Source organism: Rhinoraja longicauda, chromosome 16 (genome assembly GCF_053455715.1).
Source record: "Rhinoraja longicauda isolate Sanriku21f chromosome 16, sRhiLon1.1, whole genome shotgun sequence".
Classification (NCBI taxonomy): Eukaryota; Metazoa; Chordata; class Chondrichthyes; order Rajiformes; family Arhynchobatidae; genus Rhinoraja; species Rhinoraja longicauda.
The window spans coordinates 14,396,400-14,411,103 of NC_135968.1; the positions used below are offsets into that span (position 1 = coordinate 14,396,400).

Here is a 14,704-nt window from a genome sequence, read left to right on the forward strand (position 1 = left end):
TTCTTTTTTGTCACCCACCTCAGTGACACAAACCTCTGGCATCCGCCACTTGCGTAGCTTTTGTTTTTTTAATCATTTTAGTCTAAAGCCCTGCTTCATTGACGAGACGCACAGATTCGTTTCCACCTTTTGACAGCTCCATGTGGTGTTTCAAATGAATCTGGCTATCTGGCATTCCTCTTAATGTCCTTGCTCTGCTGACTCACTCCTATGGGTTTTTGCTTTTCTGTTCAGTTTGTTGAATTGTTCTTATGAATTATTTGCTCCGTTTAATTATGGATAAAATCAGTGGCGGCTGGAAATACAAATTAAAAATGTGAAATTCAGGGAAGTCACAGCAGTTTCTTCCCGGTTGTTATCAGGCAACTGAATCATCCTACCTTAACCAGAGAGTAGTGCTGAACTACTATCTATCTCTTTGGTGACCCTCAGACTATCCTTGCTGGCTTTACCTTGCACTAAACGTTATTCCCTTATCATGGATCAGCACACTGTAAATGGATTGATTGTAATCATGATCTGGATGTCAACGTACAGGGCATGATCAGCAAGTTTGCAGATGACACAAAGGTAGGGGGGGGTGGTGAATAGCGAGGAAGGGATCTGCAAGCTGCAGGAAGATATAGATGAGATGGTCAGATGGGCGGAGCAGTGGCAGATGGAATTTAATGCTGAAAAGTGCGAGGTGATGCACTTTGGCAGAAATAACTTGGAGAGGGAGTACACCATGAATGGAAGGACCCTAGGGAAGACAGGGGTACAGAGGGACCTTGGAGTACAGGTACACAAGTCCTTAAAGGCAGCAGGACAGGTGGACAGGGTGGTTAAAAAGGCATATGGGTTACTGGCCTTCATTAGCCGGGGCATCGAATATAAAAGTAGGGGGGTAATGATGGAATTGTACAGAACACTGGTGAGGCCACAGCTGGAGTATTGTGAACAGTTCTGGTCACCACATTATAGAAAGGATGTGATAGCTTTGGAGAGGGTGCAGAGGAGATTCACCAGGATACTGCCAGGGATGAAGGGCCTCGGCTATGAGGAGAGACTGGGCAGACTGGGGTTGTTTTTCCTGGAGCAGAGAAGGCTGAGAGGGGACATGATCGAGGTGTACAAGATCATGAGGGGCATAGATATGGTAGATGGCGGGGAACTTCTTCCACTGGTGGAAGGTTCAACAACGAGGGGACATAGATACAGGGTAAGGGGAGGGAGGTTTCGGGGGGATGTGAGAAAGAACTTTTTCACCCAGAGGGTGGTTGGAGTCTGGAACTCATTGCCTGGGGTGGTGGTGGAGGCGGGAACACTCACAACGTTTAAGAGGCATTTGGATGGGCACTTGAAAGGCTACAACATTCAGGGCTACAGTCCAAATGCGGGAAAATGGGATTAAAATTAAACTGTGTTTGGTAACGGGCGGCGCGGACACGATGGGCCGAAGGTCCTCTTTCTGTGCTGTAGGACTCTATGACTCTATGACTCTATGTATTGTCTTTCTGCTGACTGGATAGCATGCGACAAAAGCTTTTCACTGTACCTCGGTACACGTGACAATAAACTAAACTGAAAGTATAGTTAACATCTGCGGACAGAAAATGGCAGGTCCACGTCTCAGCCATTAACCCTTTGAGGCAAATGGAGAATACAGAACCCACTAAATAGCAGTCAACACATCAAAACAAATACTCAGGGAGCAAAAGTCTAAATATGTCCCAACCCAAATTATTGCCTGTCCATTACCCGCACTGCCTGACCTGCTGGCATCTTCCAGCATTTGTGTTTTGCTCAGAGAAAATTTACTTTTTACTAGTTTTTGTGAGGATGAGAAATGTCTGTAGGTCTCGGCCATGGTCAATGCGTGAACAGCTGGGGCCTAATACTACCCTACTACCAACATTGCTCCCCTACCCTGTCCATTAGAGCCAGTCAACTGATTGGGCTTCTATCGTTTAATGTTCTGATACGAGCTGTTAGCTTAATAAAAATCATGTTACTTTCCTTCAGCCATTAGGGTGTTAAGAGAATATTTAATTAATTGTATGGTATCTCAGGGTTGTAATTTAGTTGGCATTTTTTCTGAGGGTATGGGCAGCCAGTTCCTAACCTTGCCCGTACAGTGAACTGAGTCCTTCCAGCCTCAGATTATGTCAGCCTGTCAGAAGAAGCTTTGATAATCTTACTGGAGCATTAACAAAACAAAGTCACCTGACTACAAGTTGAGTAAGAAGCATAGATATTTCTCGATTTTTATAGGTATAATAATAATATGCCCAAGGATCCCAGTGTAGGGCAAGAGTTGAATGAGTTGAATGAGTTCTTCTTCATGTCCATTCCCTTCCTCAGTTCGTTCCATACACCTACTACCCTTTGTGTAAGAAAAGTTTCCTCTGAGGTTCCTATTAAATCTTCTCCCCCCCCCCCCCTCACCATAAACTTTTGTCCACTAGCTCTTAAATCCCCTACCCTGAGTAAAAGATTGTGCATTACCCTATCTATTCCTCTCATTATCTTAAACACCTCTATAAGATCATCCCTCGTCCTCCTGGGCTCCAAGGAATGAAAACCCAGCCTGCTCAACCTCTCCCTATATCTCAGGCCCTCAAGTCCTGGCAATATTTTCGTAAATCTCAGCACCCTTTCCAGCTGAACAACATCTTTCCTAGAGCAGGCTGAACAATGCCATGTGGAACCTTGTCAAATGCCTTGCTGAAATCCATGCAGACAACATCCTCAGCTCTACCCTTATCACCCTTTTTGATCACATCTTCAAAACAATCACATTGTCTAGCCTCGCTGGACGAACCATCAGTAATATCATCACTGACCACTGGCGTGACAGCCCTCTTAATTAACAAAGCAACACCCCCTTCCTCTTTTACCCCCACATCCATCTCTCCTGAAGCATCTGCACCCTGGAACATTAAGCTGCCAGTCCTGTCCCTCTCTTAACCCGGTTTCTGCAATGGCTACAACGTCCCAGTTGCACATACCACTCACTATCCACACCCTGAGTCCATCTGGGTGTAGGGGAACATTCCTCATATACATTTTGAGTGTTGTGAAGCACTCCCCTGGGAACAGTAAAGAGAACCATGCAACCATGCACTGCAATAAACTAAATGAATCAGCTGCCAAGAATTGGCTGGTCGACTCTGAGATACAGAATGGTCCCTGAAGTGTATTTTGATTATGTCAGAATTCAGCCCACTCCACTGATTGAAAGTGATTTTACAGCATTGATCTCGATAGGCTTCATTCCTTGATGTATAAGCAACCCCTGACAAACATGACTCACCCAATGCTGTTTTGTATTGCTTGATAGCCATGCAAGCCTACTGGAACTTATTTGCACATCTGCCAGTTCTGAGCTATGGGCTTCTGCAGTCAGTCTCGAACATTCCATTACCAATGATAAATTGCACTGATCGTCCAATTTTTCAGTTGAAACATCGACCAGCTTTATTTTCAGGCTACAAATGATTGCAGCCTTGAAACCTGAGCCTGAGAATAATCATCTGATATATCAGGATGCAAGAACTGATGAATAGATGATAATTCACTGGGAATGTTGTCGGAAAGGTATGAGATACATATTATGAGATAGAGGGTGGTACATATATAGAATGAGCTGCCAAGTAAAGTGGTTGAGGTGGGAACAATAAAAATATTTAAAAGACATTTTGGCAGTTCATGGATATGAAAGGTTTGGAGTGAAATGGATCAAATGCAGGCAAATAGGACTATTTTACATGCGTCTTGGTTGGCATGGATGAGTTGGGATGAAGGCCCTGTTTCCCTGTTGTATGACCCTATGCCTCTACATAGGTTCACGATAACAGTGTTGCATTTTCCTTGTAGAATGGATTTCATATGATGAAAATCAATCCTTGCTTCCTCATGCAATGTGAAAAAACTGTCCTGAGGAAGCATTTCACTTACACAAGGAAGATTTACACATATTAAACCTAAGCTGCTGCTGTCTTAGCCAGGTTTCAGTTTGTCAAAAGTTACAAAGCATTTCAAGGAGATTGTTATTGTATTTGAATACATCAATGAAAGGGTGCTGGATTTTACAAGGACCCACCAAATGGTTTCAATCTTTGCAACTTCTTAACAGAAATATGAAGTCATGTGGCAAAAATTATATTTCTAATGGGTGTTAATAATCATAGAGTGCCCCCAGCACAAAATGATCTACATCTCCTGACAGGATTAGTATTTCAATATCTGTGTCTACTCCTACACCAACATACTGAGCATTAAAGCCCTAATTATGCTCATTACAACAGGCCATGTCTCTTGCATGTGCAACATCAGACTCGTGAATCAGACACTCTCTTCCATTCTCTATCATAGGAAGAGACTATTAGGTGGACAGAGGAAAAGATACAAGAATATACTCAAAACCTCCTTAAAAATTGCAACATCTCCACCAACTAACGGGCGGCACAGTGGCGTAGTGATAGAGCCACTGCCTTACCACACCAGAGACCCAGGTTCGATCCTGACTACAGGTGCTTGTCTGTACAGAGTTTGTACGTTCTGCCTATGACCCGCATGGGTTTTCTCCGAGGTCTTCAGTTTCCTCCCACACTCCAAAGACGTACAGGCATATAGGTTCATTGTTTTGGTATATTAAAAAATGTAGAATTGTCCCTAGTGTGTATATGTAGTGTTAATGTGTGGGGATTGCTGGTCGCGACTGGGTGGGCCGAAGGGCCTGTTTCCGCGCTGTTTCCATAAATTAAACTAAACTAAACTCCTGGAAAGTTCTGGGGGGGGGGGGGTCACATCAATAAATGTTAAGGGGTGCTTTGGAGCATGCTTGGTCTTACAAGCAATTTGACTTTGTGCCAGTATTTGTGTTACCAAAAGTGCCTCATGTATGCTATAGGGAGTCTCCAGGAGTCTCCAGGACCAGGCATGCTCCAAAGCACCCCTTAACATTTATTGATGTGACCCCCCCACCCCTAACAATTATTGATGTGCTCCCCGAGACGCCCGCTAGTTATTGCAGACCTGGAGAGGAGCGATAGAAGGGTCTCGACCTGAAATGCCACCTATTCCTTTTCTCCAGAGATGCGGCCTCACTGGCAAAATACTCAAACATTTTGTGTCTATCTGATAGATAAGGACACTTCATCAGAGACCCCCATGGCAAAGTTATTGAATATATAACTGAAAGCTGTGGAGGCCAAGTCTGGATATTTTTAAGGTTGAGATAGATAGATTGGTGATTAGTACAGGTGTCAGAGGTTATGGTGAGAAGGCAGGAGAATGGGATTAGGAGGGAGAAATAGATCAGCCATGATTGAATGGCGGAGTAGGCTTGATGGGCTGAATGGCCTAAATCTACTCCTATCACTTATGACCTGATGACCTCTATACGTGTGAAAGCTGTATAGGTATTTCTGCAGGAGTCTCTGCAAAATGGGCAGTTTCTTGAAGACCCACCATGACAATTAACTATAGAGTCTCCGTAATGACTGACACACTCATGGAGATTGCATGACGATTCAGGCCTTCTCTCAGGTTTCTATATCCCCAATTCTACCTGATAGCCCTCGGTACAAATTTATGCCCAATCTTTTTGTTTGAAATACATATGGTGATAATGAGTCTATTACAAGATGCATGATATTCTCATTCATTAGTAGTATGCAGCTAAAGATTTAATATAAATGCTACCATATTGACCGAGTGGCTGATGGCAAGTATTCATCTCCCATAAAGGTTCTGTAACTTAGAAGTAGAAAGGTGCTCCACCTCTGCCACTTAAAAGATTCATTAATTTCATATTGACTAGATGCTGAGTGATTTCTGTGTACTAGGTTGGAGAAGAGTTTTGGTGCTTCCACACATATAATCCAAAGGGAATATGATCCCTCCAGACTTTTGAATCTCAAGGCAGAAAATGTACATGAGATATATATGACAATTTTTCTAAAAATATTCTTTAATCCTAATATTTTCACTTTTACTTGAGTTCCCAGAACTTTCCAGGAGTTTAGTTTAGTTTAATTTATAGAAACAGCGCGGAAACAGGCCCTTCGGCCCACCGAGTCGCGACCAGAGATCCCCGCACATTAATACTACATGTACACGCTAGGGACAATTCTACATTTTTTAATATACCAAAACAATTAACCTACATGCCTGTATGTCTTTGGAGTGTGGGAGGAAACTGAAGACCTCGGAGAAAACCCACGAGGGTCACAGGCAGAACGTACAAACTCTGTACAGACAAGCACCTGTAGTCAGGAGTGCAGAAATATTTAGTCTCCAAGAGGCATGTCGATGTTTACAAGGGATTTCCGACATTTAGCAATATTTGTCCAGATTTTTTTAAATGGATCAATATTTACAGGGTCGGGCTAACTTCAGAAAATATTTAATATTTACAATGCGCTGCCCGCGTATGACATTTCTTTCAAAGGAATTCAGGCATATGTCAGTATTTATAGGAGTGAGCAGTGGTTGATTATTATTAAAAAGGGTTTCCCAAAGGTGTGTCTGTATTTACAGGAGCTCTCTGGGAGTGTGTGAATAGATGCAGTGGCCAGGGACTGTGAAACGTTGATATGTTGTTCTTAAAAATGCGTCGGTACTCACAGCGCGTCTTCGGGAGTTTGAACTGATTACCCTCTACGTTTCTAGCAGGGGGCAATATTTATAGTCTGTCTCAATGTGTTTAACGATATGCTGTGATACTGTCAGTATTTACAGGGTGTCAGAGAGAGACTGGTCATATTTACAGAAACTTCTAGACCTGTAATTTACAGGTAGTCTCCAGGGATGTCTCTCTGGAAGGCCTCCATGAATGTATCTCTATTTACAAGCTGTATTTTGGAGCGAGTGATTGTTTACTAGCAGCCTCTAGGAAGGCATCGTGATTTACAGGTATTCTAGAAACATAGCTGTTTTTGTAAGTACTCTGCAGGAATGCGTAGGTACAGGAGATGTCCTGGGGTGAATCACAATTTATAAGCTGTATCTAGGAGTGACTGACATTTTACAGAGGGTCTCCACAACGTGTTGTTGGAGAAAGTGTCCAGGGCCACGTACAAACTATACATATAGGAGTGAGTGACTTTTTACAAGTAGACTTCAGGATTGCTCCACTGTTTTCATGTGGTGTGCGGGAGTATATCAAGATTTGCGGGAGATATCAGAAAGGTGTTCCTATTTACGGGAGGTCTCCAGGAAATGTTCTCTGTTTACAGAAGATCTTCAGGATCCTTAGAAGTTCTCCAAGAGCTACAGGAAATCAACTGGAACTACAGGGGAGCTCCAGATGATCTCCATGTGTGTATAGGGGATCTCGAGGGGCATGAATTCACAGGAAGCCTTCAGGATCATGTTAATACTTTCAGAGGTTCTCAGTGGTAAAATGTTTGAAAACTATTGATTTAAATTTTAAAAAATATCTCCCATTCATTAAAGGTTGTGTGTGCTTAAAAGAACATTGATTTCTTTCAAAGGTTCGGAGTTATTTTTTATTAGACAATGAAGTATAAATGCACATCTTGTGGGTTATTAGTCTTCTGGGCCCCTTAAGTCTAAGTGATGTTAGTTTCCAAACATTTTCCATTATAATTGTTACATGTGATATTCACTTAAATTTACAGACCTATATTTTAGAATACATCACAGTGACAGAAAAAAAAACCTATTTACAGCCCCCTTAAGGCAGAACTCCACCCTTAAAGTAACGGTTGTTATTTTTATCGGTCCATTTGCTCCCCACACAAATTGTTTTGGAATCATCATTAATCTCAATTTTGACATCCTCAGGCAACTGTCTGAGTTTTTCATCTTCTCTTGTGGTTTTGCACGTCTATCTGCAGAGGTCTAGCTAACTGCTATTCAGTGGAGCCTCCCGAGAACAAACATTATTTATTGTCTTCCACACACTTACTCCTCACTTGCAGTGTTGACAGCCCATTCTCATTTAAAAGATCATGGGAATACTATCCTGGACACGGCGGAAGGAATACATCCCTTAACATTTGATTAAAATGTCAGCCGCAGCAGAGGTAATTTTGGCAGCCTTGATAGAGCTCAGCCCTGCTATAGGGACTGATAGAGCTCAGCTCTGCTCTAGGGACTGATAGAGCTCAGCTCTGCTATAGGGATTGCACAGCACCAGTGTTTGGTGTCATGGGTGCCAGTGTTGTTCCCATTTTAATCAAGAATTACAAGAGCTCATTACACCATGGGGTTGTGTTGCTGCTGTTGCGAATGATACTTCGACACAACATTTGTCTGCAGAGAAGGGAGATGGTGAGATAAATCTTCGTGCAATGGTGATTTAGAACCTGTTGAGCTGTGATGTTCCAGAATTAAAGCACACAAGCAACCTGGCTTTAGCAGCAGGCTGGCTCTCCCTCCTTCTTGTGATAATTAAAGCAATCTTACATCTTGCAGGGTTGTGGATGAGTGATTTGATCATATGTGGCAGGACTGAAGTTCTGACTTGCAGGAAAAGGTAATGTTCTCTAAACCGCACAAGGAGTGCTTTGACTATAATTGAGATCACATGCTTAAGAGATTGCCCTTAATTATTTGAAATGGGTGCAGCAGCCTTCATGTTTATTCCTTTGAAAAAAGAAGGGGAGGGTCCTCAGAGCCAGGCAATCTGCCAAAAAGATTGGAAGAAAAGGGGGGGAGTTCTGCCTGGAGGATCAATCCAATAAGTACGGCACAAAATGCCGGAGCAACTCAGCGGGACAGGCATCATCTCTAGAGAGAAGGAATGGGTGACGTTTCGGGTCGAGACCCATCCAAGAAGTACGTTCAGTAAACAGTTGTCAACGAGCATCTGAATGAAGAACTCTGTTTCTCCAAGGAAGTAGTTGAAGAGATTTTGCTGCCTGCAAATTCACACAACTACAGGTTTAATGGAGGGGAAAAATAGCTTTCTTTGCCTCAGGATCATTGCAGACCAAAGCTGGTGACATCAGCAGCAGGCAGAGCACACTGCATGAAGGAGCCTCTCGTATCTGGCACACATACTGCAACCCTGGGGGAGATTAATTCACTTCCTTTCAGAGAACAGAGCAGGAGATTGGCTTTACCAATAGTGCTAGCTTTCTGGCGATGCAGGGAGTGGTTGACAGCATCCACAGTGTCCCAAGGGCCCATCATCAAAGTGCATACCTCTAACACAAATGAGTTGCGTTCCCTCATTGTCTAACAATGGGCAGAAGATTGGCTACTTGTAAACCCTCGCAATATCTGACTCCTAATACCACTGCCGGACCATTCTCAAGATCAAAATGTTTCTCCAGGACTTACAAATACTGACACCCGCAGAGGTATCTGCAGTAGTCCCTTTGCAAGAAAGGCGCTGCTTCTACAATTTATAATAGGGACTTTGTCTTGGTTGATAGCTGCAGAGTAGGGTGAGGTTGAAAGCAGTAAAAGCCTTGTCAGATGATGAGGTGCTATTTCTTGAGTTTACGTTGAGCTTCAGTGGACACTGAGAAGTCCAAAAACAGGATCTGTGTGGGAGGGGCACAGAGATATAATGTAACGAGTATGGCGCAGCGGTAGAGTTGCTGCCTTACAGCGCTTGCAGCGCCGGAGACCCGGGTTCGATCCCGACTATGGGTGCTGTCTGTGCGGAGTTTGTACGTTCTCCCCGTGACCGCGTGGGCTTTCTCCGAGATCTTCGGTTTCCTCTCACACTCCAAAGACGCACAGGTTGGCAGGTTAATTGGTTTGATGTACATGTAAATTGTCCCTAGCGTGTAGGGTAGTGTTAATGTGCGGGGATTGTTAGTCGGCGCACGTTCGGTGGGCCTAAGGGCCTGTTTCCGTGCAGTATCTCTAAACTAAACTGAACTAAAAAGCATCTGGAAGCCCAAGATCACCACCACCACTTAGCAATCTCCTGGTCTCTGCCCTATCTCAGACTTTCCCTTTTGTTTCCAATGGTATCTCCCTACTTCCTCTACAAACTTAAGAGCGTTTGTTTCTAACTTTGTCAGCTCGAACCAAGACGATGGGCCAAGAATGTGCCAATAGAGGAATCATAAATCCTCTCATCCTGTGGAAGAATCACAGATGTGTACACTGTGGCATCACCTCCAAAGTGATGCTTCAGCTTCTGGCCAAAAGTAGCAACTTGAAATGTTACGTGTTTCTCTCTCCACTGTTGCTGCCTGCCCGACTGGTGTCAATGCAAAGTACGGTACTTCAAGAAATTTGTGTTTTTATTGTCAATGTCCAAAGACTGCAGCATTTCCGTTTGGCTTCCTGGGTGACAGCTTTGTTGTCGGGTGAAAGATATGGATGAGCAGTATGGATTGCTGCAGGATGCCGGTGTTGTCTGTAACTTTGAAAATTATAAAGAAGATAGAAACATAGAGACATAGAAAATAAGTGCAGGAGTAGGCCATTCGGCCCTTCGAGCCTGCACCGCCATTCAATATGATCATGGCTGATCATCCAGTAGGTTCTAGTCTGTTTAACCCCAGAGCTTATATACCGGGAAAATATGACGGGAAAAATGGCCAACATAGGATGTTAGAAGAGTAAGAAACACTGTTTAGGCTGTTTAGGTTCCACAGTCCAGTTAGTTTAGTTAAAATAAACATTGGGGGTTTAAAACAGCTAGGGTAATAAAAGTAATACACTCTGCTGAAAAGCAGACTTCCTTATCTATTGAGGGGGGATAGTTGTTCGTTGTTCTGCCTAGGTTCTTATCCGTTGCAACCCTGAGATTACAGCTGCTCTTTGTCACCCTGTCTGGTGGGCAAGTCTCCCAGAGGTTAACGAATGGCCTGTTTTTTGGCAAGTGGACCCCATCAATTGTCCCTACAGGGATATTGATTGCTATGGTATCTATTTGTTAGATATATGGGAGAGAGATTTTCAAGATAACAGGAAGCATAGGGTTAAAGATAACTCTTGGGAATGACAAAGATGAAAGATTACAGAGACATTGATCAATGATGACTTATTTTTATAATGTAGAATTCACAAGTAACCATTGAGAATATAAAAAACTGTAGGTACAGTGAATCTTGAAAACACCTTGGGTTCTCTCAGAGTGTTTCCAAGTGCGCACTGTTGCGGCCTTCAATAAACCAACTTGTTAGGTAGACTCACCACTGATCTATGAGCTGTATTATTTTGTGTCTGTGGCATTCTAAGTAAAGCCAGATACAGGGTACGGGTGTAGCACAAAATTCCCCCCCTCAAGTAGTGATGCAACTATTCAGTTTGCTAAGGCTTCACTGACCATGAACACGTGTGAGATCATTACTTGTGTTGTGGCACTGCATTCGTGTCTTCCGGGCTACTTTATGGACATGGAGAACTTTCTGAGCTTTTACATAAAGGTGGCCCCTCCCCTCTTCATCACCAAGACTTCCAGGATCTAGTAAGAATATCAGCACTGCAACGCTGTCCCTAAACCCTTTGAATGACTTTTACCACCACTTACATTTAATCTAGTTCCTTTTTAAGGCACTGAGTTATGACTTTAAACAGTGACTTTATATGGTGCAAACTATTTGGGAAATTGTACCCCAGTAGTATACGTGCTGAAATAAGAAGTAGCATTTGCCACTGTAGGGCACTCCAATCAGGGTAATGAGTGGAAGCATGGATTTCAAGTCCTTCCTTCACCAAGACAAATTGGTATAGATGGTGTTTGTGAGAATGATCCCAGGAATAATATGTTGAGCTTTTGCAGGCACTGGGCCTGTACTCGCCGGAATTTAGAATGATGAGGGGGGGGGGGGGGGGGGGGTCATTGAAACTTACCAAATATTGAAAGGCCTGGATAGAGTGGATGTGGAGAGGATGTTTCCACTAATGGGAGAGTCTAAGACCAGAGGCCATAGCCTCACAATAAAAGGACGTACCTTTAGAAAGGCGATGAGGAGGAATACTTTAGTCAGAGGGTGGTGAAATTCATTGCCACAGGCGGCTGTGTAGGCCAAGTCGATTGATATTTTTAAGGCGGAGATTGACAGATTCCTGATTAGTAAGGGTGTCAGGGGTTATGGGGAGAAGGGACGAGAATGGGGTTGAGAGGGAAAGATAGATCAGCCATGATTGAATGGTGGAGTAGACTTGATCAGCCGAATGGCCTATTCTGCTTGTAGAATTTATGAATTTATGAAGATTAATTGCACAACATAAGCTCAGCATTTGTTTTCTACTTGTGTCTAAAAAAACTCAACAGTATTTTGACATCAAGATCCCAAGGCATCTGCAACAAGTTACAGCATTAAACATCTAAGCAAATGATTGTTTTAAACTAAACCACCAGCATCAATCTGTTTTATCTCGAGATCTGAATCCTAAAAATCAGATGCCATTTGAAGCTGAGCCATAGTTTCCTGCCTGGTGAAAGTAACAGATGAGGTATGTTCAACTCCCACTTCAGGGACTTGAACACAAAACACAACTGTGCAAGAAAGAAAGATTGCTGCATTGGCAGATGTGCCATTTTTCAGATGACACATTGAACCAGGTGCTTCCTACTTCCTCAACTGAATGTAGAAAGTCAGCTGGTAATATCTTTAAAGAGCAGGGGAAGTTCTCCACAGTTCATGAGTGATATTTACCCGAAATGTCATCCATCCAAGTTCTCCAGAGATGCTGCCTGACCTGCTGAGTTACTCCAGCGCTTTGTGTCACTTTCAGTTTATTTGGTCATTTATTTCATTCTTCATTACAGACATCTGCTTTGTCCAAAGTGCTTTTGTTCTTCCTTCATTGTAATTCTGACTAGACCTCTGAAATCGTGAATTATTCAGAAAGGGCCTTGGGACATCCCTAATTGTGAGGGGTGCTACACAACTGCAAGTCTTTTTTTTTAATACTCAGACTTTATACTGTATCCCCCCCTTTAAATTCCCTTTTTGACTTCACTAACCATCCTCACTCACATCAGTGAAGCACACTAAAGGCCCATCACACTTTGCTATCTGAGGTACATGATGTCTGCACACAAGTTTCATCCCAGTCTCCCACCTCACTCCTGTGGACTGGTAATTACTTGCTCTGAAAGAATTTCTCAAAGTTGACTCAACTTCTAACCTTATTCTTGAGCTCAGAAATAGCGCGTGTAAGCCAGCCAAGGCAGCTAATAACTGGCTTCGCTCTTGCTGGCAGTGCCAAGAGGAGTTGACGTGGGAAGCCATGAGATGGGCATGCAATTACTGCCCAAATGTGTCCTTTTCTGAAGCCGCCAGTGACAGAAGCTTTAAACGCAAGCACTCATGGAGTGAGAAAATGGAAGAAGTCATCTGTTCATTAATCCAGCGCTCTAGTGGCAACAAGAAGACCCCTGATTATCACCACCAGGAATCCAAACTCACTGGCACATCACAAATTGCCATTATGATTGCTCAATCAGGCCTTAGATTCTGTATCCAGTGGGAGATTTTAGCAACACCAAAGTGTGATAGCTAAGAAATTCCCCCCTCATTAAATCTATTATGCAACATCCAAAATTCTTCTTGAACTTTGCAGTTAATGCTTAATCCTCTTTAAATCTAAAAGCTTGTGCTTTAATATATTGCTGGCTGCCTCCATTTTAATACTCTGCCTTATAGCAGATAGAACAAGTGAAAACATCAAATTAAATGCAAGGGTAAAATATGCCAAAAGAAATAGGCAACTTTCCTTTTGTCAAGATGTGCCAAAATAAATGACATTTTAAAGAAATCTTTAATTCCATTTGAAATTAAATAAACCAGTTTGAAGGGCTCAAGACTGTGCCATTGTAACACAATGTAATAAATTGTAACACAAGTCTGAAGAAGGGTCTCGACCTGAAACGTCACCCATTGACGGGTAATTGACGGGAAAACGGGTAATTATAGACCAGTTAGTCTGACATCAGTGGTGGGGAAGATGCTGGAGTCAATTATAAAAGACGAAATTGCTGAGCATTTGGATAGCAGTAACAGGATCATTCCGAGTCAGCATGGATTTACGAAGGGGAAATCATGCTTGACAAATCTACTGGAATTTTTTGAGGATGTAACTAGGAAAATTGATAGGGGAGAGTCGGTGGATGTGGTGTACCTCGACTTTCAGAAAGCCTTCGACAAGGTCCCACATAGGAGATTAGTGGGCAAAATTAGAGCACATGGTATTGGGGGTAGGGTACTGACATGGATAGAAAATTGGTTGACAGACAGAAAGCAAAGAGTGGGGATAAATGGGTCCCTTTCGGAATGGCAGGCAGTGACCAGTGGGGTACCGCAAGGTTCGGTGCTGGGGCCCCAGCTATTTACGATATACATTAATGACTTAGATGAAGGGATTAAAAGTACCATTAGCAAATTTGCAGATGATACTAAACTGGGGGGTAGTGTGAATTGTGAGGAAGATGCAATGAGGGTGCAGGGTGACTTGGACAGGTTGTGTGAGTGGGCGGATACATGGCAGATGCAGTTTAATGTAGATAAGTGTGAGGTTATTCACTTTGGAAGTAAGAATAGAAAGGCAGATTATTATCTGAATGGTGTCAAGTTAGGAAGAGGGGATGTTCAATGAGATCTGGGTGTCCTAGTGCTTCAGTCACTGAAAGGAAGCATGCAGGTACAGCAGGCAGTGAAGAAAGCCAATGGAATGTTGGCCTTCGTAACAAGAGGAGTTGAGTATAGGAGCAAAGAGGTCCTTCTACAGTTGTACCGGGCCCTGGTGAGACCGCACCTGGAGTACTGTGTGCAGT

The 14,704-nt window shown here is 43.1% G+C and overlaps 2 protein-coding genes across 4 annotated transcripts in view; one reads left to right on the forward strand and one right to left on the reverse strand.

The window, feature by feature from the left end:
• The window catches only part of LOC144601244 (catenin alpha-3-like), a 928,496-nt gene that overhangs the window by 704,066 nt on the left and 209,726 nt on the right, over nucleotides 1–14,704 (reverse strand). The window lies entirely within an intron of this gene.
• The window catches only part of LOC144601246 (leucine-rich repeat transmembrane neuronal protein 3-like), a 205,715-nt gene that overhangs the window by 156,826 nt on the left and 34,185 nt on the right, over nucleotides 1–14,704 (forward strand). The window lies entirely within an intron of this gene.